General features: G+C 40.9%; 1 protein-coding gene across 8 annotated transcripts in view; it reads right to left on the bottom strand.

Moving 5' to 3' along the window:
• Positions 1 to 27898, bottom strand: part of MYLK (myosin light chain kinase) — a 258792-nt gene that overhangs the window by 202082 nt on the left and 28812 nt on the right. For 2 of the 8 annotated variants that reach the window (XM_070583724.1, XM_070583736.1), the window contains exon 1: positions 2242 to 2381. The exons of the other annotated variants lie outside the window; for them this stretch is intronic. The gene's annotated coding sequence lies outside the window, so the exon portion shown is untranslated. Of the gene's footprint in view, positions 1 to 2241; positions 2382 to 27898 lie in introns of those variants that run through there. 8 annotated transcript variants of the gene reach the window in all.

The following is a 27898-nucleotide window of genomic DNA, read 5'->3' as shown; positions in this document are numbered from 1 at the left end:
TCCTAGACTCTCAATTGCCAGCAAACTCAGCTCTCTCCCTACACAGATTAATTCCCAGCCTATAGGGGTCTTTGAGGCTGTTCCACCACAGGCTCTGCCACCAGTCAGAGATGGCCAGACCTTCAGGCCCAGTTATCCCCACAGATACAGATCAATGGAGCTCAGTCAAGGGAAGAGGGCAGGACTGTCCCAAAGCATTGCCCACAGAATTCCTCTCCAGACAAAGGGTGTCTGCTCTTTGTCAGGACCTGAACTGGTGGTTCTGAGTCAGGTACCTCCACGGGAAGCCGTGAGAAGCTCCTCCAGCCTTCTTCAGCCACAGCAGGCATCATATATATTTGCAGGGGTGGAAGGTAGAGGATTCAACTGCTGCATCCATCAATGGCCATTCAAAGAGCTCATTTCAACCCTTCAGTACCCCTCTTCCTCAGGTTGGATCTGTTTGGCTACATTTAAGGTGCTGACAGTTCCCTAAATCAGGAATCTGACACTTCTCTGTCTCCTTCCTCTTCCTTCCTTTCTCCTCTGCCACCCAACCCTTTCTGCTCAGAGCTGGGACATCACTAGCCTCTTTGCCGAGAGTGGGACTAGCCCTGCCCCTTCCTCATCAATGCTGTCCCCGCTGCCCCAGTGATGGACAGCTCCAAAAGCAGCTCGTACAAGGACGTGTCCCCTCAGGCCTCCACCTCCAGATAGCAGAGCTTTGCCAGCAGGCAGTTAAGCCACAGCTTTGAGTGGCTCTAAGCACAAACAGAAGAAAACCAAGCAATCCCTGGCTGCAGTGAGTTCCCAGTCTAATGAGGGAAGGCGGAACCCATGAGCACAAAAGAAACCAGGAAATCATCAAGAGGACACTACTCCCAGTCTGACAATGCCTTTAAATGCTATCAACTGCACTGTCACAGGTAATCACCCCCTCTTTCTGGAGAGACTTTCTTCTCTAGGTCTCTGGGATGCTGCACTCTCCTCTTTTTCTTCCTAGTTCCTCTTCCTGGGTTTCTTTTTTTTAAAGATTTTATTTTTCCTTTTTCTCCCCAAAGCCCCCCGGTATACAGCTGTATATTTTTAGTTGTGGGTCCTTCTAGTTGTGGCATGTGGGATGCTGCCTGAGCATGGCTTGATGAGCAGTGCCATGTCCTTGCCCAGGATCCGAACCGGCGAAACCCTGGGCCGCCAAAGTGGAGGGCGTAAACTTAACCACTTGGCCATGGGGCCGGCCCCCCTTCTTCCCTGGTTTCTCAGTGATGGGCATGCTCACTTCCAAGTGGATCAAATCCACTCTCATGGTTTATATACCATTTAGAGGTTGGAGATTCCCAAATATATTTCCGATCCAATCTCTCCGCCAACCTCCAGAAGCTTACATCGAACGGCCTACTCCACATCTCCACTGGTTTATCTAACCAAATAGAATAAGATCTCTCAATTTTCTCCAGCCAAATGTGCTCCTCCTGCAGCATTTCCCACCCAGGCAAAGAGGCTCCATCATCTATCCAAATGCTCAGGCCTATGAGTCATCCCTCACTCCCTCATCCCTCTCTCACTCCAATCCATCAGCAACTCTCATCAGTTCTAGCTGTAATCTGATCACTCCTTGCCACCTCCATGCCATCCAAGCCACCAGCATCACGCTCTCAGACCACTGCAGCAGACTCCTAACTGCCTCCCTATTTCCACACTCAGTTCTCCACACAGATCACCCATATTTCTGAAATATTACTGAGAATATTTACCATTGTATAGCTGCCCAAAGAAGGCACCATCTGTGTTAAGCAGACCCACTCTACGTTACTCTCACGTGGGGCTTCTGACTGAACAGGGTGGAGATGACTGTGTCCGTGAAGCAGGGCCTGTGGGAGCTCCAGGTCAGGACGTGGAGTAGGTTGGCCCCACAGTTAACACAGAATGCTCCCTGTGCTCCATCCCCCATGAAGGCTGCTTGCTAAGGAGCCATGGAGTCAAGGGGGAAATCAAGACCAAAGGGAGTTCATCAGAGCAGCCTCCTGGACCAGCAGGAGGAGGAAGCTTTTGGCCACCTTGGAAGGACGGAGTACCATAGTTTGGCAGTGTGAACAGTCTCCAGCAGAGGCCAGAGCACCTTAACGAATCTTATTTCCTGGCTGGCTCCTCCACTTCACCAGTTCTAGAATTCTGACCAGCGACACCAAGGTCAGCAGTGAACGCTAAAGCATGCTGACTTCACCCCCGCCTGTCTGGGCACCCAGCCAGGTGTCATCTCACCTCGGGCGCACCAGTCTCTCCCAGCCACCCAGGAAGACACACAGTTCACCTCTCTGCAGCCTCCTCAGGGCAGACGGAGGAAGAATGGACAGCAGCAGAGTTTACACTCTGCCCACCCACCAACGCCTCCTGCGCTGTTTGTTGTGGCAACTGGGCTTGGAGGATGAGGAAAGACGTCCTGGAGGTCAGCCTCCCTGTGGGCTCAGGGGGGCCCTCCACCGGGGAGCTCTTGAAGTTGTTCTGAACTGCAGCAGAGGCAGCCAATTTGGGAGCCACCTGGCCAATGCCAGGACAGGAAAGGACAGGAAAGCCAAGTCAGGGACAGACGTGCAAGAGGGAGTGGGAGCGGCTGGGAGGAGAATGCCACTCACTGAGGCTGTGTGGAAACATGGAAACCTCCCAAAGATGACAATAGTTGCTTTTATTATTATTGTGTGTCGGGGGGGGAGGGGCGGTGATGGGTTTAGAGTTCAGGAAACTGTAGTTACAAAGAGAACCAGAACAAGGTGCTTCCTTCCCCGACAGAGGACAGACGTGGGAGAACCAAGGAGGCTGGAGCTGGGGGGAGGTCACAGGGTCTGGGAAGAGGCGCTGGCAGGGCTGAGGGAGGAAAGTCACAGCAGCCGTCTCCCTGCGGGAGAGAGGCAGTGCAGGTAGGTGGCTGCTGGGGCCTTTGGGGGAAGCTGGCTCCTGGGCAACCAGGGGCTGGGCTTCGGTGACACGGCCAGGAGAAGGAGGAGCAGGCAGGGCAGAAGAAACTACCCACACCCGGGAGAGGACTGTCCTCAGAAATGAGCGACCCTCCCTCACCGTCCCAGGGCCCAGCTCACATCCCCTGCCCCCTAGAACCCACACTGAGGGGGCCCACAGGGGCCACCCCTCAGCTCAGCCCAAGCTCCTGAATTCACCCTTCCTCCTCCATGCAGAAACTTCTATCTCCCTCCAGCAGCAAATTTCATGTATTTATTAGGAGGCAAACAACGCCTACGGTAGGCAGTAACTCCATTCTCTCAAAGGTGCAAATGATTTGTCTCTGAGCCTTTGTGAGCTCTCCTTCCAGGAGGTGTGTTAATTTGTAAAGGATAGTTTGTAAACCCAAAGGAAATCAAGCTCTCTCAAAGAATTTCAGTAGAGACCTTCACACTGAAAGGTCCTCATACAATCCCTTAAATGACACAGGAGATCCAGAGGGTGGACACCTTCCATCTGGGGGGGTGCCCCCCCCCTCCCAACACACCTTGTGAGGACTGGGCCCTCAGAGGAGGGCTGGGAGGTGGTGGATGTTAGATGTTGTTTTCCACCGGAACAGGTAGCTTCAGCAGAAAGCTGATCCCAAGAGTGCCAGCCTGTCTGCACCCACTGCTCCTGGTAATCAGGCCACAGGACAAAGTGGGAGCAAAGCAGGATGGTGTTCCTGTAAGTAACGGTTTCTGCGTCTCTCACCAGTTAAGGCAGCCAATCCCAGCAGAACTTCTCTCTACCCAGCAAGCTCGGTCCATCTGCTGTCACTCTCCTCAAGGATTCTCCACCTTGGTGAGGACTCAGGGATACCTGTGGCTCTTGATTCTTTGACCCTGACTCCACCTCCAGCTTGAGCACACCTGGCCTTATCCTCACCAGCCACCCTTCCACTTGCTGCCCGCAAGACGAGCCTCCTCGCCTGCTGCTCGTCCTGTGTCTGAGGCCCGTGACCTGTCCTGTGCCCACCCGAGGCCCTGTGTGCTCTGCCGTGCCCATCCTTTTGCCTGGCGGATTAGGCCATTCCTGGCTACAATCCTTTCACAACTCAATGTTTCCCAAGGACTGCTTCTAAAAGCACCTGAAGTCACTCACAAGAAAACGCAACATTAGGGGCCGGCCTGGTGGCATAGTGGTTAAGTTTGGTGCACTCTGCTTCACCAGCCTGGGTTCAGGGATACCGTTCCCAGGCGCAGACCTACACTACTCGTCACCATGTTGTGGCGGCACCCCACATACAAAACAGAGGAAGACTGGCACGGATGTTAGGGCAGGGCTAATCTTCCTGAAGCAAAAAGAGGAAGATTGGCATTGGATGTTAGCTCAGGCCAGATCTTTCTCAGCAAAAAAATAAAAATAATTTAAAAACAAAAATTTTTAAAAATGCAAAATTAACCTACTGATTATTTAAAAACTAAGACTGTATAAAAGCTGATAATACATGCAAAATGGTTTTCTAAGCTAATGTGCAACCTTATCAAGCATTACATCTATTCCTCAGTTCCCTAACATGCATGGCATAAAAAGGGAACAGGATGAGTGCTATAAGTCTCCTTGCCGGGCAAGGATGTAAAGGCACTTCATCGGGGAACAGGGCCCTCCACTGCTAATCTCTACAGAGAGGAGACTGAACATCATGATGGGCAATTCCACCCATAGTGTTTCAGAAAGAAATACTCACCATTTGGCCACTTTTTAACATGAACATTTAATGAAAGCAAGGAAAATATTAAAACATGACTTCAGATTTTTGCAGGGAGCTAAGGTAATGTGGTTTGGGCAGGGGTCTGGTAGCTTATTACAAGACACAGTGGTTCTCAGGGCACCATACCACCCGCTCTGCGGGAAGTGGGGAAGGAGAAGGTTTGAGGAGGGGGAGCACTGGGATTGTGGTGGGATTATTGCTTGCCGTAATGCTTGAGGATATGGGGAAGAGGACAAGGATGCTGAATATTCTATATTAAACAGAATGCTCATTATAAAGAACTGTCTCATCTAAAATGCTAACAGTGCCCCTGCTGAGAAACACTGGAAGGGGAATCAGCAATTAGCATGACAGTTGTAATGCCTGCTCTTAAATCCCAATTAAGTCTTCATAGGGAGTTGACAGCAGTGACAGAAAGAATGTCTGCTCTGGGGAGTACACATGAAGGGGGATGTCAGGCTTCTGATATCTCAGTCCTGCTGGTGGTGACATGCATACCATCTTATGAAGGGGACAGAACCTGATGGGTACTGTTGGCTGGACAGAGAGATGGACAATGGTGAGCTACGGGAATGCCCATGGAAAGGGACGGGCTTCTCCTGTTTTTATTTCTTCATATGTCTAAATGAGGACAAAACTGGAACACCAAACCTGCACGTCAACACATCACAGGAGAAACTATTTTCACCTAGAGCAGTGGTTCTCAAACTGTGGTGCCCGCTAACATCACCTGGGCGCTTGCTAGAACTATCCAGATCTGCTGAATAGACACTCTGAAGGGGGACCCAGTAACCTGTGTTTCAACAAGCCCTCCAGGTAAGCCTGATGGAGGTGCCAGTTTGAGAAGGTTTGGGGATAAATATGGCAAGCAGCCACAAGAGATACTCTAGAAATGCTGCCCACCCCTCTGAAGAGTTTCTACTGGATTCTGAGAGGGAGGGGGATCTCGCAACCTGTCTGTTGCAGGCAAATGATTAGAGGTGGAGGGCCCGAAGAAGGAAGACCTAAGAAAAAAATGGGGGCAAAGAGGAAATTATCAGGGGCCAATCTAAGTCTCAAGTTTGGTTAACCATCCTAGAAGGATTTTGTTTTTAATTTAACTCGTATTTCTCTTTGAATAGCCAATACATTTATATGGTTCAAAATTCAAAAGATACAAAAGAGTGTGCAGTAAAATCTCTTTCACCCCGTTCCTCGTTACCCAGCTCCTACTCCTTCCGCAGAGTCAGCCAGGTCCTCAGTGTCTCCTAGGGATAAGCTATAAAAATACACATGTTTGTTTGTTTGTTTTTTGGTGAGGATGATTGGCCCTGAGCTAACATCTGCTGCCAATCTTCTTCTTTTTACTTGCGGAAGATTGTCGCTGAGCTAAACATCTGTGCCAGTCTTCCTCTATTTTGTACAAGGGACACCTCCACCGCATGGGTTGATGAGTTCTGTGTGGGTCCACACCCGAGATCCAAACCCACGAACCCCAGGCCACCCAAGTGGAGCATGCAAACTATGCCACCAGGCCAGCCCCTGAAATACACATATGTTTTTGTCCCCATTTTGTCTTAAATACAAATTATAGCATATTACAAATGCTGTTCTATACCCTGCTTTTTTCACTTAGTAAATTTTGGGAATTATTCTATATTAGAAACATCAAGAACCATCTAAAAGACTTCTGAGTGTCTGCAGACATACAACACCCCAGGGGCACATGTGTCTTCTCCACAGAGAAGGAGCATCTGCTGGGCTATCATGAGATTCTCGTGGATTTCTTAGAGAATCCCATGTAGGCAAACTGTCCTGAAATTCTCGTTTGAGAGAACTCTCCCAGGCCCTACTCATATATTGTTTTATAACAGAAGACTCTCAGGTCATTAAAGTCTGCCAGTAACACTAGCACCTCGTGGGTCAGGCATCCCAGAGCACACAGTAGAAGGGAGCTTGAACACTGGAGAGAACTCAAAGCAATGAGAGGACTTGGAACTGTTTTATCTATAAGACTAATAACCATAAACCACATTTTACCTATAGGAACTAATAAAACATATGAAAAGATAAAGACATGAACTAGTTAAGAACATTTAGTACAGTTTCCAACACTTAGAATCAGATACACAACAGTAAAATAATAAATGTTCTCTATCCTTCTACCAGCTTCAGTTACAGCAACATTTCCCTCAGAATTATTTTTTGTTCTGTCTATCCTTCAACACTATCAGTAAGATTTCTTGTCTCTCCCTGATCAATCAATGTAGCCTCTGAACCTAAGGCATGAAGGTTTCTTTTTAAGAACAGCTTTATCGAGATATAAGTCACATATCATGTAATTCACCCATGTAAAACACCCTGTAATTTAAAGTGTACAATTCAATGGTTTTTTAGTATAGTCAGAGTTCTGCAGCCATCATCTCAATGCATTTTAGAACATTTTCACTACCCCAAAAAGAAACCTTGTGCTCATTTGTAGTCACTACCCCAAATCCTCCACGTTACCCCAGCACTAGCCAACCACCAATTTCCTTCTCTTTTCTGTGGATGAAGGATGCTTCCACAGGCTCCTCAGCAGACTCAACACAACTGAGGAAACAAAATCAGGGATCTTGAAAATAGGTCAAGAGAAATTATCCAAATAGAAACACAAAGAAATAAAAGAGTGGTGGAGGGGAGGCAGAGAACCAAGCATCTGGGAGCCGCGGGTCAGTATCAAATGGTCTAATACATGTGTAATTGGAATCCTAGAAAAAGAAGAAATAGAGAATGGAGCTGAAGAAATATGTGAAGGAATAACAGCCAAGAATTCTCCAAAAATACTGAAATATATCAAATCACAGATCCAAGAAGTTCAGAGAATTCCAAGCAATATAAATACAAAACCAAACCAAACAAAAATCGAACACACCTAGACATGTCATATTCAAACTGCTGAAATCAAAGACAAAGAGAAAATCTTAAAGGCCATCAAAGGGAGAGGGAGAAACATATTAAATAAACGAGGAGAAAGGTAAGGATTCAAGCACTCTTCTCATCTGAAACAACACAAACCAGAAAACAACAAAATGACTTCTTAAAAGTATTGAAAGAGAAAACACCTGTCAACTCAGAATCTATGCCCATAAAAATAACTCACAAAAATAAAGGAGAAAGAACAATTTTTTTAAATAGATGAGAACCTGAGCGAATTCATTATCAGCAGACTTGTACTACAAGAATTGTTAAAAGAAGTTCTTCAGGGAGAAGGCATATACCAGACAGAACCTGGATCTAAATAAACTAAGATCTCTAGAAATGGTTAAAATAAAGGTAAGTATAGGGGCCAGCCCCGTAGCATATTGGTTAAGTTTGGCATGCTCCATTCCAGCAGCCCAGGTTTGCGGGTTCAGATCCCAGGCATGGACCTACACCACTCATCAGCCATGCTAGTGGGGCAACCCACGTATAAATGGAGGAAGAGTGGCATGGACGTTAGCTCAGGGCTAATCTTCCTCAAGCAGAAAAAAAGGGAGGCAGATTGGCAACAGATGGCAACTCAGGGCTAATCTTCTTCAGGAAAAACTTTAAAAAATATAGGTAAGTATGAAAGACATAAAAATTTTTTTAATTGTTCTAACAATAACTGTTTAAAGTAAAAATAGTAGTAATGTACTATGGGTTTATAGGATACATGAAAGAAAAATGTATGACAACAATAGTACAAAAGTTGGGAGAGAAGGACTTGGAGTATAATGTTCTAAGGTTTCTATACTACACATGAAGTGGTACAATATTATTTGAAGGTAGACTATGATTAAAGACACATGTTGTAAACACTAGAGTAAACACTGAAATTTTTTAAAATAAATAAATATAATAAGCCAATCATGGTGATAAAAAAATAATAAAAACTCTCAATTAATACAAAGGTAAGCATCAAAAGAGGATAAAAGGAACAAAGAAGAGATGAAACAAATAAAGCATCTAGATGGTAGATTTTTAATCCAACCATAACAATAATTACATTAAATGTAAACGGTCTAAACACATCAATTAAAGACTGTCAGAGTGCATAAAAAAGTAAGACCCAATTACACGCTGTCTACAAAAAGTCTACTTTAAATATAAAGACAGAGGGAGTTAGACCAAGATGGCAAAGTAAGAAGATTCTTAGCTCACCTCCTCCCAAGGACACACCAAAACTACAACCACATATAGAACAACTATCGCTGAGCATGACCTAAAGGACTAGCAGAACAGATTTCCCACAACTAAGGATATAAAGAAAGAGCCACATCAAGACAGGTAGGAGGGGCGGAGACACAGTCTACTCAGGTCCCACGCCCCCAGCACAGCAATTCACAGGAGGAGGGACATCACAATTGCAGATGTCCTCTCAGATGTGCAAGTGGCCTAAGCCCCACATTGGACTCCCCAGCCCAGGGGACATGCATGGGGAAGATGAGATCCACAACATCTAGCTTTGAAAACCAGTGGGGCTTATGTCCAGGAGGGCCAGAGGACTGTAGGAAACTGAGACACCTTTAAGGGCATGCACATGAACTCACATGCTTCAAGTCCCAGCACAGAAGCAGTAGTTTGAATACTGCCTGGGTTATACATGAAGGGGATTCATTAACTAGTTTTAGGATGTGTGCGGGAGGGGCAGGGATCTGTTGGAATTTATTCAAGGGATGGAACTGCTGGTGGACACCATTTCTTTTCCTCTCTTTCTACCTAGCTGGCCCAGCCCTGGAGGGTGCCATTTCTTACACTCTCCATCTACTTTGCTAGCACTGCCCACCTAGCCCCGGTGTTCCCTTGTGGACCTGCCCCAGCTAACATCCCTCCAAAGTGGCTCCTGCCCCACTCCACCCAGTTAGCAGCCCTGGCCAGCACCAGAACCCCTCCAAAGCAGCTCCCGCCCTGGGGGACCACCCCACACATCAGCACACCCATGGCAATCATGGCCCAGGCACAACAGGAGACCACACACAGCCAGCACAGGGGACCTGAAGCACCTGGCTCTGGTGACTGGGGGGACTGCACTACTAGGCCCCACAGGACACCTTCTACATAAGCCCACCCCTTCAAGACTGGTAGACATAGCTGACCTACCTAATACATAGGGACAAACACAGAGTAAGGCAAAATGAGGAGACTGAGGAATACGTCCAAAATGGAAGAACAATACAAAAACCTCAGAAAAAGAACTAAAGAAAATGGAATAAGCAATCTACCAGATAGAGTTCAAAGTAATAGTCATAAAGATGTTCACTGAACTTGAGAGAAGAATGGATGAACACAGTGAGAACTTCAACAAAGAGACAGAAAATCTAAAAAAGAACCAATCAGAGCTGAAGAATACAATAACTTAAACAAAAAATATACTAGAGGGAATCAACATCAGATTAGATGACACAGAAGAATAGATCAGTAACCTGGAAGACAGGGTAGTGAAAAACACCCAAAGGGAACAGAAAAAAGAAAATGAATTTTAAAAAATGAGGATAGCTTAAGGGACCTCTGGGACAACATCAAGCATACTAACATTCACATTACAAGGGTCCCAGAAGGAGAAGAGAGGGAGAAAAGGATAGAAAATGTATCTGAAGAAATAATGGCTGAAAACTTTCCCACCCTGGTGAAGGAAACAGACATCCAAGTCCAGGAAGCACAGAGAGTTCCAAATAAGATGAACCCAAAAAGACCCACACCAAGACACATTATAATTAAAACGTCAAAAGATAAAGATAAAGAGAGAATCTTAAAAGCAGCAAGAGAAAAACAGCTGGTCTTGTACAAGGGAATCTCCATAAGACTATCAGCTAATTTTTCAGCAGAAACCTTACAGGCCATAAGGGAGTGGCATGATATAGTCAAAGTGCTAAACAGAAAAAATTTATAGCCAAGAATACTCTGTCCAACAAGGTTATCACTCAGAATTGAAGAAGACATAAAGAGTTTCTCAGACAAGCAAAACCTAAGAAGTTTATCACCACTAAAGCTGCCTCATAAGAAATATTAACGGGACTTTTTTAGACACAAAAGAAAAGGCCATAACTGGAAACATGAAAATTATGAAAGAAAAAAATTCACTGGAAATGGCAGACATATAGTAAAAGTAGTGGATCAACCATCTATATAGTTTGAAGGTTAAAAGACAAAAGTAGTAAAATCACCAACATCTACAATAATTAGTTAAGGGATACACAAAACAAAAAAAATATAAAACGACGTCAAAAACAAAACATGGGGGGAGAAGTAAAAATGTAGTGCTTTTAGAACATGCTCAAACTTAAGCAACAATCAACTTAAAATAGACTGCTATATAATAGGTTGTTATATATGAACCTCATGGGAACCACAAACACAAACCTACAATAGGCACAGAAAAAACAAAAAGAAAGGAATATAAACACAACACTAAAGAAAGTCACCAAATCACATGGGGAGAGAGCAAGACAAGAAGAAAAGAATAGATAAGAACTACAAAAACAACCAGAAAACAATGAACAAAGTGGCAATAAGTACATACCTATCAATAATTACTTTTAATATAAATGGACTACATGCTCCAATCAAAAGACATAGGGTGGCTGAATGGATTAAAAAAACAAGACCCATATATATGCTGCCTAAAAGAGACTCACTTCAGATTTAAAGACAGAAAGTGAAGGCATGGAAAAAGATAGTCCATGCAAATGGAAACAAAAAGAAAGCTGGGGTAGCAATGCTTATACCAGAAAAAACAGGCTTTAAAACAAAGACTGTAACAGGAGACAAAGGACACTACACAATTACAAAGGGATTGATCTAACAAGAGGATATAACACTTGTAAATATCTATGCACTCAACATAGGGGCACCTAAATATATAAAGCAATAATAACATACATTAAAGGATAAATTGACAGTTACAAAACAATAGCAGGGGACCCTACTATTAACACCCCACCTACATCAGTGAATAGATCATCCAGACAGAAAATCAACAAGAAAACACTGGCCTTAAACACTTTAGACCAGATGGACTAAACAGACACATATAGAACATTCCATCCCCAAACAGCAGAATGCACATTCTTTTCATGTGCACATGCAACATTCTCCAGGATAGATCACATGTTAGGTCACAAAACAAGTCTCAATAAATTTGAAAAGACTGAAATCTTATCAAGGATATTTTCTGACCACAAGGCTATGAAACTAGAAATTCATTACAAGAAGCAAACTGGAAAAAACACAAATGTATGGCGGCTAAACAACCAATGGGTCAATGAAGAAATCAAAGAGGAAATCAGAAATATCTTGAGACAAATGAAAACGGAAACACATTCCAAAATCTAGGGGACAGAGTAAACGTTCTAAGAGGGAAGTTTCTAGAAATACAGGCCTACCTTAGGAAACAAGAAAAATCTCAAATAAACAATCTAACCTTATGCCTAAAGAAACTAGAATAACAAGAACAAACAAAGCCCAAAGTTAGTAGAAGGAAAGAAATAATAAAGATCAGAGTGGAAATAAATGAAATAACTTAAAAAGACTAAAAAAAATAATTTAAAAGATCAATGAAACTAAGAGCTGGTTCTTTGAAAAGAGAAATAGAATTGATAAACATTTAGCCAGACTCATCAAGAAAAAAGAGAGAATGCCCAAATAAAATAAATTAGAAATGAAAGAGGAGATGCTACAACTGACACCACAGAAATACAAAGGATGGTAAGAGATTACTATGAATAATTATACACAAGCCAGCAAATTTGAAATGGATGAATTCCTAGAAACATACAATCTTCCAAGACTGAATCAGGAAGAAATAGAAAATCTGAACAAACTGCTTACTAGTAATGAAACTGAATCAGCAACTTAAAAACACCCAACAAACAAAGTCCAGGACCATAGAGCTTCACATGTGAATTCTATCAAACATTTAAAGAAGAGTTAGTCCCTATTCTTCCCAAACTACTCCAAAAAATTGAAGAGGAAGGAATGCTTTCAAACTCACTCTATGAGGTCAGCATTACTCTGATACCAAAACCAGACAAAGACACTACAAAAAAAGAAAATTACAGGCCAATATCCCTGATGAACATAGATGGAAAAATTCTCAACAAAACATTAGCAAACCAACTCAACAATATGTTAAAAATGGATCATACATCATGATCAAGTGGGACTTATCCTTGGGATGCAAGGATGGTTCAATATCCACAAACCAATCAACAAGATACACCATTTTAACAAAAGGAAGGTTAAAAATCATATGATCATCCCAATAGATACAGAAAAAGCATTTGACAAAATCCAACATCCATTTATGATAAAAATTCTCAACAAAGTATCAATGGAACATACTTCAATATAATAAAGGCCACATTTGACAAACCCACAGCTAACATCACACTTAACAGTAAAAAACTGAAAGCATTCCCTCTAAGATCAAAAACAAGACAAGGATGCCCACTCCTGCCACTTTTATTCAACATAGTATTGGAAGTCCTAGTCACAGCAATCAGACAAGAAAAAGAAGTAAGAGGCATCCAAATTGGAAGGGAAGAAGTAAAACTGTCACTATTTGCAAATGACATAATACCATATATAGAAAACCCTAAAGACTCCACCAAAAAGATATTAGAACCAGTAAATAAATTTAGTAAAGTTGCAGGATACAAAATCAATATATAGAAATCTGTTGCATTTCTATACACTAATAATGAACAATGAGAAAAAGAAATTAGGAAAACAATCCCATACATCAATAGCATCAAAAAGAATAAAATACCTAGGAGAAAAATTAACCAAGGAGGTGAAAGACCTGTACTCTGAAAACTATAAGACACTGGTGAAAGAAACTGAAGACAACACAAATAAATGGAAAGAGGTACCGTGCACATGGATTGGAAGCATTAATATTGCTACAACGTTAATACTACCTAAAGCAATGTACAGATTCAATGCAATCCTTATCAAAATACCAACAGCATTTTTCACAGAACTAGAACAAATAGTCCTAAAATTTGTATGGAACCACAAAAGACCCTGAATAGCCAAAACAATCTTTAGAAAGAAGAATAAAGCTGGAGGTATCACGTTCTCTGTCTTTCAAATTATTCTACAAAGCTATAATAATCAAAACTGAATGGTACTGACACAAATACAGACACATAAATCAATGGAACAGAACAGAGTCCAGAAATAAACCCATGCTTATATGGTCAATTAAACTACAACAAACAATGCAAGAATATAAAATGGGGAAAAGAGAGTCTTTTCAACAAACGGTGTTGGGAAAACTGGACAGCTATATGCAAAAGAATTAAACTGCACAACTTTCTTACACTACAGATAAAAAAAAAAAAAACTCAAATTGGATTAAAGACTTAAATGTAAGACCTGAAACCATAAAACTCCTAAAAGAAAACATAGGAAGTAAGCTCTTTGACATGGGTCTTAGCAATATTTTTTTGAATCTGTCTCCTCAGGCAAGGCAACAAAAGCAAAAATAGACAAACAGGATGATACCAAACTAAAAAGTTTTTGCACAGTGAAGGAAACGATCAACAAAATGAAAAGGCAACTTACTTAATGGGAGAAGATATTTGAAAATGATGTATCTGATAAGGGGTTAGTATCTAAAATATATAAACAACTCATACAACTCAATATCAAAAAAACCAATCTGATTGAAAAATAGATAGAGGACCTGAATAGACATTTTCCCAAAGAAGACATACAAATGGCCAATAGACACATGAAAAGATGTTCAACATCACTAATCATCAGGGAAATGCAAATCAAAACCACAATGAGATATCACCTCACACCTGTCAGAATGGCTATTATCAAAAAGACAACAAATAAGCGTTGGTGAGGATGTGGAGAAAAGGGCACCCTCATACACTGTTGGTGGGAACGAATGTGCAGTCACTATGGAAAATAGTATGGAAGTTCCTAAAAAGATTAAAAATAGAACTAACATATGATCCAGCAATCCCACTTCTGGGTATTTATCCAAAAAGCCAAAAACTAATTTGAAAAGATACGTGCACCCCTATGTTCATTGCAGCATTATCTACAATAGCCAAGATATGAAAGCAACCTAAGTGTCCATCAATAGATTAATGGATAAAGAAGATATGGTGTATATATATACAATGGAATATTACTCAGCCATAAAATGAAATCCTGCCATTTGCAACAACATGGATGGACCTAAAGGGTATTATGCTAAATGAAATAAGTCAGATAGAGAAAGACAAATACCATATGATTTCACTTACACATGGAATCTAAAAAACAAAACAGAAACAAACTCATAGATACAAAGATCAAACTGCTGGTCGCCAGAAGGGAGAGAAGTGCGGGATGGGTGAAATAGGTGAAGTGTATTAAGAGATACAAACTTTCAGTCATAAAATAAGTCACAGGGATGTAATGTACAGCATAGGGAACTTAGTCAATAATATCGTAACAACTTTAATGACAGATGCTTACCAGACTTGTAGGGATCATTTTGTAACGTACATAAATGTCAAATCATATGTTGTGCTCCTGAAACTAATATAGTACATCAATTATACTTTAATAAAAATAAAGAAAAAGACTGAGATAGGTTAAAAATAAAAGGATAAAAAAGGTATAAATGCAAGCACTAATCAAAAGAAAAGTGAAATGGCTATATTAATATCAGACAAAGTAGATTTTAGAACAAGGAATATTCGCAAGGATAAAGAGAGTAATTTCATAATGATGAAAACATTAATTCACTAAATATAACACTTCCAAATATGTATGCATCTAACAAGAGAACCCCAAAATACATTATTCAAAAACTCTTAGAACTAAAAGGAGAACTAGGCAAATCCACAATTGTAGTTGGAGACTTCAATTGTCCTCTCTCAGTAATTGATAAAACAAGTATATGGAAAATAAGTAAGGATATAGAAGCACTGAAGACCAACCAACTTGACTGAATTGACCCTACACCCAACAAGGCAGAAGACACATACTTTTCAAGAGCACATGAAACATTGACCAAGACAGACCATATTCAGGGCCAACAAACAAACTTGAATCAATTTAAAAGAAGTGAAATCACATAGACATATTCTATGATCATAATGAAATTAAACTATAAGCTAATAATAGGAAGATATTTGAAAAAGTCCTTAAATATAAGGAGATTGAACTACACACTTCCAAATAACCCATAGATCACAGAAGAAGTCAGAAGATTAGAAAACATTTCAAACTGAATGATGTGAAAATAATGATGTATTGAATTTTGAGGGATGTAGCTAAAGCAGCTAAAGATTAGAAGGAAATTTATACATTAAATCCTTAAAGTAGCAAAGAAGCAAAGTCTCAAATCAATGATATAAGCCTCTGCTTCAGAAAACTAGAAAAAGAAGAGCAAATTAAATCCAAATCGATCATAAGGAAGGAAATAATAAAGGCAAAAGCTGAAATCAATGCAATTGAAAAGAGAAGAACAATGAAACCAAAAGTTTTTTCTTCGAAAAGATCAATAAAATTGATGAGCCTGTAGTCAGGCTGATCAGGAAAAAATAAAGATACAAATTATAATTGTGAGGAATGAAATGGGGATATATTACTACAGATCCTACAGACATTAAAAAGATATGTAAATATTATGAATGATTCTCTGTTCATAGATTTGACAACGTAAATGAAATAGACAAATTCCTTGAAAAACACAAACTACCAAAACTCACTCAAGAAAAAACAGATAACGTGAATTAAAGAAATTTTATGAGACCAACATTTCCTGATATGAAAATTAGATACAGATCAGTACTCCTCATGAACATAAACACAAAAATCCTCAACAAAATACTAGCAAATCAAATTCAGTAATTTCATATACATACACACATATATATATATAACACATTATTATTATGTGGGATTTATCCCAGAAATGTAAGACAGTTCAACATTTGAAAATCAATCAGTGCAATTCATCCTATCAACTAACTAAAGAAGAAAAATTACATGTTCATTCCACTAGATGCAAAAAAAAAAAAAAAAAAGAGCATCTGATAAAATTCAGTTTCCATTTATGATTCTGAGCAACTGCTTTAGTCAGAATGCAAAAAACTGGATGCCCTGCTAAAAAAAAGGTACAAGCTTCTTGAGGGATCCAGAAGTCCTCTCCTGGAAAACCACAAGTGTTCAAAATGTCCTAGACAGCTATCTGTCAGGGATGCTGTAAAGAGTCTCCTACTTTAGACAGGAAATGTACTTGAGGACAGTGAAAGTTCTTTCTAGTGCTAAAACGTAGGAAAAGAAAATCCAGTCAGATTAACTAATGTCTGTTAAGAACCAGGTAATGGAGTATGAGGGTCATCTACATTTTAAAAATAATATTACTTGTATTTACGTAGTTTACACTGGTGATTCAGTAAAGACATGTTTTTCTATAGTACACCGTGTGAAAACATTTCTTTCTGTATACTTCTCTCTCCCCGCTACCCACTCTAAAGAGCTGATAAGTGATAGATTTAGTCCTTGCCACAGTAATATCTCTAACCATTCACCTGTCAGTTCCCTTCTCTCTGCCTCCAGACAACCTCTCTTGAAAAAGACCCACAATTAGACCTACTGCTCTTTCCAGCTACCACCCTATTTCTAGCCTTCCTTTCCACTCGAATGTTTTCAATGAGTCATCAACACCTCCTGCCACAATTTCCTTTCCACCCACTCCCTCTTTAACCCTCTCCAATCAGCCCACTTCTTTTATGCGTCACACGCAAGGTCAAAACTCTGGAGGTTAGGGAGGCTGAGAGTAACATCAGGATGACACAGCATTTGGACTCAAAGAGCTAATCAGACAAAATCAACATAAATCCTCCAAATGTCCACTAGGCAGAGACTAGGGGAAGGAGCTGGAAAGGAGAACTGACATTTATTAGGTATCTTCTAGCACACTGTTGCAGTAAATTGTCTCCCATCATGGCCATCAACAATTCTTCCATTCCTGTGCACTCATGTCACTCAAACGCCAACTGTATCAGAAATCACAATAAATATAAATGGACCAAATTCACCAGTTAAAATACACACACACACACAAATATACATACATACCAGCTACATGCTTTTTGTGTGTGTGTGAGGAAGACTGGCCCTGAGCTAACATCTGTTGCCAGTCCTTGTCTTTTTGCTTGAGGAAGATTGCTAGTGAGCTAACATCAGTGCCAATCTTCCTCTATTTTATGTGGGATGCCTGCCACAGCATGGCCTGACAAGCAATGCTAGGTCTGCCCCTGGGATCCGAACCTGTGAACACTGGGCCACCGAAGCAGAGTGTGAAAACTTAACCACTATGCCACGAGGCTGGCCCCCCAGCTATATGCTTTTTACAAGATGAGTTGAAGACACATAAAGAGGTTGAAAAAAATGAATGGAAAAATATGAAAATACATCAGGCAAAAACTAACCATAAGACAGTTGGAATAGCAAAATTAATATCAGACAAAATAGACTTTAACATAACTAATCAGAAAAGACAATCACTACAAAATGATAACAGGAATGAGATAAAGACATAGAGGATATCCCCAGCATTGGTTTTGGGAATGGGGGTCTAGCAACTGCAACCTAAATATAGCATCTCAGAATCAGGTCAATTCTGCTCAATTTAATTCAATTTCACAATTATTTGTGTGAAAGCTCCCAAATTTGTTACAATGGGCAAAAAAGCTTGATCTAACAGACACATCTAGAACCCTATACTCAGTAATTATAAAATATGCATTATCCTTTTCAAGCACATAGGAAATATTTCAAAAACTAACCTGCAAGAGGCCATAATGCAAGTCTCAACAAATTGCAAAGAATCATATAGTCAACATCAACAAAAAACATCAGCTTGTTTGTTGGTTTTCTCTGCTAATATCTCATCCCTTGAAACTCCCCTATTCATTGGCGTACTTCTCTCTTTCGACACTGTATGTGGAAGTTGTGTCCATTCATTCATTTGTCCAGCACATTTTCATTAAAGACTTAAATACCAGTCACTGTTCTAAGCACAGAGGATACATTAATGAACAAAACAAAATGGACAAATGAACAAAACATAATGAACAGAACAAAATCCCCCACACTGAGGACCTTACATTCTAGTGTCACTCTATCACGAGACCACAAGCATCCTAAGGTAGGACCATGTCTAGTACAGACTTGGCTGGCTCCCAATGTGCTGCTGGGCCAAACAACATGTTGTCTCTGGCAGGGTAGGACCTACAGACTCTGACAGCGAAGACAGAGGGCCTGGTGGGGCTTAGAGAATGGTGTTGGGGTACCGTGGTGGGAGTGGCACATGGCCCACCAGGGAGGAACCTGGGACCAGAATGAGGAATAGAATCTAGAAACCCCTCGCCACCCCACTATCAGCAATTCAACAGCTCAAGTCTCAGTGGTCCAAGAGCCAATACAGGTCCAAGTCTAGAAACGAAACTGTCAGAGCAGAGCTGAAGAAGGTCAGACAGATGTCAACGGTACCGGAAGCCATGAAGATGAGAAGGAACAATCAGTCAGACAGATGAAAGTAGACAGATTAGAAGGAACAACCATGTCTCTTAATATGTCCTTGCAAATTGGGATTCAATTTAAAGAGGTCAGACAAGCCAAGCGACTGGTGACAAGTGACCCCATCCCACAGGTTAGCCTGGTTGTGAGGTCCTTTTATCCTTCCCTTGTGAGGCAGGAAGGAACAGCCAGGCCATCTGAGCTACCGGGAAGGACAAGGAGAAGAGTATGCATGGCCTGTGGTAAATAGGTCCATGATCTAGCTGGCATAGGGGAAAGGTGACTGACTTTCAGAGAACTCTGTTCAGTTCCAGAATGACAGGATAACAGTATACCAAGAAAAAAAGCGCCCAAAAAAGAGAGACACTTCCAGCTTCCTTTTTTTTCAGGGTGTACAATGCAATCTTTAGACATGTGTGTACATTGTGAAAGGATTGCCACCAAGTTAATTAACACATCCATCACCTCACACAGTTATGTTTTATGTGTGTGTGTAGTGAGAAAATTTAAGATCTACTCTTTTAGCAAATTTCAAGTATAAAATACAGTATTATTAACTGTAGTCACCAGGCTGTACATTAGGTCTCCAGAATTTATTCTCCTTACAACTGAAAGTTCATACTCTTTGATCATTATTTCCCCATTTCCCCACCCCCAGCAAACACCATTCTACTCTCTGGTCCTATGAGTTTGGGTTTTTTAGATTCCACATATAAATGAGATCATGCAGTATACATCTTTCTCTATCTGCCTCATTTCATCTAGCATAACGTCCTCCAGGTTCACCCATGTTGTCATAAATGGCTGTATTTCCTTCTTTTATGGTTGAATGTTATTCCTGTGTGTGTGTATCATATTTGCCTTGTCCATTCATCCATCAACCGACACTTGGGTTGTTTCCATATCTTGGCTATTGTGAATAAAGCTGCAATGACCATGGAAATGCAGATATCTCTTCCAGATACTGACTTAACTGCCTTTGGATAAATACTCAGATGTAGAATTGAAGAATCATATGGTAGTTCTATTTTTAATTTTTTTAGAAACTTCCATACTGTTTTCCATAGTGGCTGTACCAATTTACATTCCCACCACAGTACACAAAGGTTCCTTTTTCTCCACATCCTCACCAGCATTTATCTCATCTTTTTGATAATAGCCATCCTAACAGGTGATGATATCTTACTGTGTTTTTTGATGTGGATCAAGGCTGCCCCAGGGAGAGAAGCGCAAGGCATCCTGGCCTACATACCAATCTATATCATCTTCTAGGAAGTACAGGACGTCCGGACCTGATTCATATCCAAAGTTATAAGACCACCCGACCACCCGATAACCAGATCCCACCTGCACTGATACTATTTTAATGATTTTTTTTACATGATCTTTCCTTTGTCTTGTAAAGAAATAACTCACATACCTATGCCTTTTAAATTTAGCCCTAACCCTCAACACATTGCCACTCTTCACTGCCCACGGGTCCTGTCCCCATGCTGCAGCTCTTCACTGCCCAAGGGTCCTGTCCCCATGCTATTCTCTGAATAAAGGAGCACTACTGCCAGACCTTGAGAGTCCAAGAAATCTTTCTTTCAACTCCTCAGCTTACCAAGCTCGCATCAGTTTTGATTTGCATTTCCCTGATGATTAGTGATGTGGAGCACCTTTTCATATACCTGTTGCCCATTTGTACGTCTTCTTTGGAAAAATGTCTCTTCAGGTCCTTTGCTCATTTTTTAATCAGATTATTTGTGGGTTTTTTGCTATTGAGTTGTATGAGTTCCTTTTATATTTTAGATATTAATCCCTTACGAGATTCTTGGTTTGCAAATATTTTCTCCCATTCCATAGGTTGTCTTTTCATTTTGTTGATGGTTTCCTTTGTTGTGCAAAAGCTTTTTAGTTTGATGGAGTCCCACTTGTTTATTTTTGATTTTGTTACCTGAGCTTTTGGTGTCATAGCCAAAAACTCATTGCCAAGACCAATGGAAAGCAGTTTTTTTCCTATGCTTTCTTCTAGGAGTTTTAAAAGTTTCAGGTCTTATGTTTAAGTCTTTAATCCACTTTGAGTTGATTTTTATGTATGGTGTAAGATAAGGTTCAATTTATTCTTTTGCATGTGGATATCCAGTTTTCCCAACACCATTTTTTAAAGAGACTCTTCTTTCCCCATCGTGTATTCTTGGAGACCTTGTCAAATATTAGTTGACTGTGTGTGTGGGTTTAATTCTGGGCTCTCTATTCCGTTCCACTGTAATATGGTTTGAAATTCGGAAGTGTGATGCCTCCAGCTTTGTTCTTCTTTATCAAGATTGCTTTGGCTATTTAGGGTCTTTTGCTGTTCCACACACATTTTAGGATTTTTTTTTCCTATTTCTGTGAAAAATGCCATTGGAATTTTGAAAGAGATTGCACTGAATCTATAGACGGCATTGGGTAGTATGGACATTTTAACAATATTAATTCTGCCCATCCATGGACACAAGATTTCTTTCCATTTATTTGTGTCTTCTTCCATTTCTTTCAATGTCTTTTTTTTTCTGCTTTTTCTCTCCAAATCCCCCCAGTACATAGTTGTATATTTTAGTTGTAGGTCCCTCTAGTTGTGGTATGTGGAACACAGCCACAGCATGGCCTGATGAGCAGTGCCGTGTCTGCGCCCAGGATCCAAACCAGCGAAACCCTGGGCCGCTGAAGTGGAGCGCGTGAACTTAACCACTCGATCACGGGGCCGGCCCCTCATCGATGTCTTATAGTTTTCAGAGTATAGGTCTTTCACCTCCTTGCTTAAATTTATTCCTAAGTATTTTATTCTTTTTGATGCTACTGTAAATGGGACTGTTTTCTTAATTTCTTTTTTGAATAGTTCATTGCTAGAGTCTCCAGCTTCTGACACAGGTTTTAATAAACACTAGTTCCTTTTGCAGGGAGGCACCATTTTCCAAAGGCGATATCAATCCGGAGAGAAAAACTAAAACAAAAGCCCCACAGCAAGAGACAGGAAGGAAGGGAAGCTATTCAAGCTCCCTGCCCCTCTCCTCCGGAGCACACAATAGCTGAGTCCTCTACTGGAGAATCACGGCTCCAAAGGAATCCCCCCGACCTGGTGTTTTCTGGTTTTTAAGCCTCCGTTTGAGCACTGTCGCTATGGTGACAAGTCTGGGATGCTCTGCTCTAAGTGAGGGGGCTTATCCCTTCAAATATGCTTTTCGAGTTAGCAACAAAGGAATTCACTGAACCTCAACTAATCTCATATTCTCCTGGGAGACCTCTCTCAAGAGGCACTTTTCCCTCCCTTGCCCCCACAAACCTCCCAGGTTTACACTGTTTGGCCAAAAACCACATTCATATAGTGATTTACACTTTACTCTCACCCTCCTCACCTCAAACAAGCCTGAGGAGGGCTCTTCGTCACATGAACCTCCTCCACACTAACCAGAGACAAAGCGGGGCCCTTGGGTTTAGGGAAGGCTCCCTGGGAAAGCTTGCAGACTCGGGCCCTGCAGCTGGGATGGGGCAGAGGAACAAGGGGAGGCAACCTGCGAGACTTTCTTTTCCAGAGGGAAGAATCGGCAGCGTCTCGCAGCCCTGGCGGGCCTGATGCCCGGCCCCCTGCAGCTCTTCTCAGCCCGTTCCAGGCACTGTTCTGCCTTAGCTCGTGTTCTCCATCATTCCCAGCCCCAGCTGTCCCGAAAGTGGCAGTCAGCTCTGGGGAACTTATCCTCCCCGTCTTCAGCAGGGGTCTTCCTTACTCATGAGTTCTTAGAATCAGCCCTGGCTTCCTATAACACAGCTGTAAAGGGAAAACACTCCTTGACTTTTCTCTACTCTACAACACTCCACTTCTGGTCACCAAATGCATGTAGGTTTTCCCCATGCCACGTAATTCTCTGACACGAGCTAGGTGTCCTACAATTTAACTCAATTCTGATGCTATCCACCTGGAGATAGCATCAGATCCCACAAGACTGTCCCCACTTCAGATGCCAATCACAAGTCCAGGTTGTTACCTTTACTTCTGACTGATCGATTATAAATCAGAAGTTCCCACAACCCCCTCCTCAACTTTGACCATTTGCTAGAACAGCTCACAGAACTCAGGAAAACAGTTTACATGCTGGATTAATGATTTATTGCAAAGGCTATCAAAGGACACGAATGAATAGCCAGATGAAGAGATACATAGGGCGAGGTCCAGAAGGGTCCCTAGCACAGAAGCTTCTGTCCTCATGGAGTTTGGGGTGCACCACCCTCCTAGCATATGGATGCATTCTTGCTCACCCACCCAGAAGGTCTCCAAACCCCATCCTTTTGGGTTTTTAGGGAGGCTCATTACATAGACCTGATTGACTACCTCATTAGCTTTTAAGTCAATCTCCAGCCCTTCTCCCATCCCCAGAGGTCAGGAGGTGGAACTGAGGTTTCCAATTCTCATCACCTGATTGGTTCCCCTGGCAACCAGCCCCCATCTTATAGTGATCTAGGGACTTTCCAAAAATCACCTCATTAAAGTAAACTCAGGTGTGGTTGAAAGAGACTTGTTATAAATAACAAAAAACACTCATTTCATCTTTGTGCTCTAGAGCTATTTCAGGAGCTGGGAACAAAAGATGCCCCTACAGTTCTTATCACTTAAGAAATTCCAAAGGTTTTAGGAGCTACTGCCAGAACAATGGACAAATTTATTATATCACAATATGACAACAGGCCTACCTCTTATTAGTTTTATGACCTTGGGGAAGTCATTTAACCTTTCGAAGCCTGTTACCTCATCTGTAAGATGGGAGCAATTCCATCTGTCTAGAGGGTTGTGATAAGGACTGAGGGACATGGATGCATTCTACAACTCTTAATTCCCTTCCCACCCCAGCACACTCCGCCCTCAGGGGTAAGCAGTTTCTAAACCTAAAAATGTTCCTAACAAAGACACACAAAGGTGCATCAACCTCACCTTGGCCTCTCTAGCTCGAGCATCTTTTGTCACCTAAGCCAATTTGAGAGATATATAACTCTTCTCCTCTGGTTTTCAAAACAACAAATAAGGGAGAATGTCTCTCCTAATAGAGACAAATGGGGTGAAAACAAAGATCACCCTAGGAAGCAGAACTTCTGGGTTCCAGTCCTCCCCACTCACTGAGTTCCTCAGCCTCTCTGGCCTCCAGGTGTTTCTTTTGAGATAACCCCCCTGCCTTACCTCCCCGTGGAAAGGGGCTGGACAGGGTGCTCTGTTAGGGTCTCTTCCTGCTCTAAGATCTCTGAACCTTCGGTGAGTACCAAACAACCCATGAAATGGAATACATCAGACTTCGCAGAGAGACCAGTCTTGCCCTCTAGGAGTGTTCCAAAGCATGGAAGATAGATGTGCAGGACACATGTAGACCAGAAGCATTAACTCAGGAAGGACTGACCACAAGGACCTGTCAGGAGTGAACCACACAGGGACAGAGGTCAAGGGTAGAGAGTGGGGAGGGTGGGATCAGGGAGACCACTGTGAGGATCATTGAAAAAAAATAAAATCCACTCCCTCGCTTTTTAAAATAAATGGTTCATTTGGGAATAACTTTAGATCTTTAGAAAAGTTGCTAAGATGATACAGAAAGTTCCCTTATCCAATTTCCCCTAACGTTAACATCTTACGTTACCGTGGTACACTTGTCAAAACTGTGAAACCAACATTTGTATGCTACTATTTACTAAACTCGCCTTTATTTGGATTACCAGTTTTCCACTAATGCCCTTTTTCTGTTCCAGGATCCAATCCAGGATACCTCACTGCATTTAGGATAAAACATCTTTTAATGGAGAAAGACTTCTAACACAGAGACAAACAGATCTTTAATAAAAAGAACATCAGATACACTTGAGGCTCTTTGTGAATCCTCTCTTCCCATTCTCATGCCCTTTCTTTCCTCCCTAGAGGTGACCACCATCAGGAACTCATAGTTTATCATTCCCAGGCATGTTTGTGTGGATTCATAAAAAGATAATATAAGCATAAACACTGTAGAGTATTGTTTTCCAGGCTTCAAAATTTACATAAATACTAATCTTTTCATATCCTTCCATAACTTGTTTCTTTTCATTCAACATTGTTTTTGAGATTGATCTGCTAAGATATATAGCTATAGTTCTTTTTTCTGCTGTACATAGTATGTACAGTATTTCATTCTATGAGTACACCGCTATTATTCATTCTCCTAATGATGTACATTTAGACTATTTCCTATTTTTTGCTACAATAAACATTTTAATGCATATCTGCTGATGCACACAAGAAAGGTTCTCCATATACAACTGGAGTTTCTGGGTTAAAAGGTGTAACCACTTATATGGTGTATGACAAATAACAATATACAACTTAAATTTCACTGTTAGAAGCTATTATGACCACAATTTAAAAAATTAAAATTAAAAAATAAAAAAAACTTTTTAAAAAGGTGTAACCAAATTGTTTCTTAAAGCTCTTGTTCTGATTTACTCTCATTCAGCAGTGAATGAGTCTGTTGTTCCACATCCTTATCCATATACTTTATAAATTAATTTGGGGAGAACTGTCATCTTTGTAATGAGTCTGCCAGTTCATGAACACAGCCTTTTTCTCCATTCATTCTCTCTTTTTTTTCTTTTCAATAATTGCAATTTTCTCCCCAAAACATTCCTGTACATTTTTTGGTTAGGAGTATTTCTAGGTATGTTGAGGCTTTTACTATTAAAAATGAGATCGTTTATCTATAATTTTTCTAATTGGTTATTACTGGTGAATAGGATTTTGACATGCTAATTTTATGTTTAGGGAAATTGGCAAACTCCCACTGTATACTTCCTACTTAAAAACCCCAAGAAAATCATATTGTATGCAAATAAGGACACTTTCATCTTTCTTTCCAATATTCACATAATTTTTCTTGTCTTATTGCATTGGGCTAGAACCTCTTGTACAATGCTGAATATAAATGGTGAGAAAGGACATGCTTCTCTTTTTCATGACTTTACTGAAAGGGAGCCTAGAGTCTTATTTCTAAGGATAGTGTTTGCTGTAATATTTTGATGGATGCTCTTTATCAAGTTAAGGAAATTCCCTTCTTTTCTTAGTTTCCTGAGAGGTTTGTTTCAATTACGAATGAGCACTAAATTCTTTTTTTTTTTTTTTAGGAAGATTTGCCCTGAGCTAACATCCACTGCCAATCCTCCTCTTTTTGCTGAGGAAGACTGGCCCTGAGCTAACATCTGTGCCCATCTTCCTCTACTTTATCTGTGGGATGCCTGCCATGGCATGGCTTGACAAGCAGCACGTAGGTCCGTACCCAGGATCTGAACCAGAGAACCCTGGCCTGCCAAAGCGGAACGTGCAAACTTAACTGCTGCACCACTGGGCTGGCCCCCAGCACTAAATTCTGACAACTACTTTTTCTGTACTTTATAGATTACAGGTGTTAATGTTAATATGGTTTATTACATTAATATATTTTCTGATGTTGGATTATCCTTAATTCTCTGTATAAACTCTACTTAGAATGTAAATATTTGAAATAGAGTTGCAAATTTTCATAAGCATCTGTTTATAAATAAGAATGGTCTATAATTTTCCTTTCCTGTATTCTTCTTGTCTGGTTTGGGTATTTAGGTCACATTATCATTGTAAAAGTAGATAGCTTTTCCTAATTTTCTATTCTCTTAAGCAATTTGTAGAATTTTAGGATTATTTAATGCTTGGGAGTAGAATAAAGTACAGATGTAAACCATCTAAGCCATATTTTTTGGGAAGAAGTCTTTTGGTTATCAGTTTAGGTTCTTTAATGTTTGCTGTTTTATTGGAATTTCCCATATCTTTTGAAGTAGTTATGGCAAGTTATATTCGCCTAGAAAACTATCCATGTCTTCTCCCAATCCAAATTTTGGCACAAAATTCTTTAGAGTATAGTCTTGTGATTTTTATTATCTATTTCATATCTGTCATTATGTTTCCCTTTCATTCAAAATATCATTTGTGATACTTTTTTCTTAAAAAAAAAGTCTTACTAGGGATTTATCTATTTTATAACTTTTCTTGATCCTCCAAATTCTATTCTATTTCATTTTGTTTGTCTTCCTATTTTTGTTTCCTTTCGTCTACTTTTCTAAAGGCTTATTTTGTTCCTTGTCTAACTTTTTGAGATGGACACATATAGACAATAATAGTTGCCTACACAATATTTATTCTCTCTTTGTTCCTTACTAACATAACCCCTACTTAGTTTGGGAAGGCAATGTGCCAAGCTAAAAAACAAACAAGTGATACTTCGCAGGCTCCCTTGCAGCTAGGAACTGTCAGATGACACAGTTCTTACCAATGATGTATAGGTAGAAGTTACCAGGTAGGGCTTCCAGGAAAGCTCTTTAATTAAAGTAGCAGACTCAGCCGGTACATACCTCTTTCACAACCTGTCCTTTTTTCCACCACACTTAGAATGTGATTACAAAGCTGGAAGTAAAGCAGCCATCTTGAAACATGAGGCAGCAAGAATAAGTATGAAAGGGAAGTTTAAACAAATGGAAAGTTAGAAGAGCCTAGGACCCTGAATCTCCACATCTGCCTTGGACTGTCTTCCAAACTTCTTGTTACGTGACAAATGTTAAACCTCTAAGTCCTTTAAGCCATGGTCATTTAGATTCTCTTTTACACACAGCCAAATGCAATTGTAAATAATACAATATTCA

The sequence above is a fragment of the Equus przewalskii genome, chromosome 18, assembly GCF_037783145.1.
Source record: "Equus przewalskii isolate Varuska chromosome 18, EquPr2, whole genome shotgun sequence".
Taxonomy (NCBI): Eukaryota; Metazoa; Chordata; class Mammalia; order Perissodactyla; family Equidae; genus Equus; species Equus przewalskii.
This window is presented reverse-complemented; position numbering and strand designations above follow the sequence as displayed.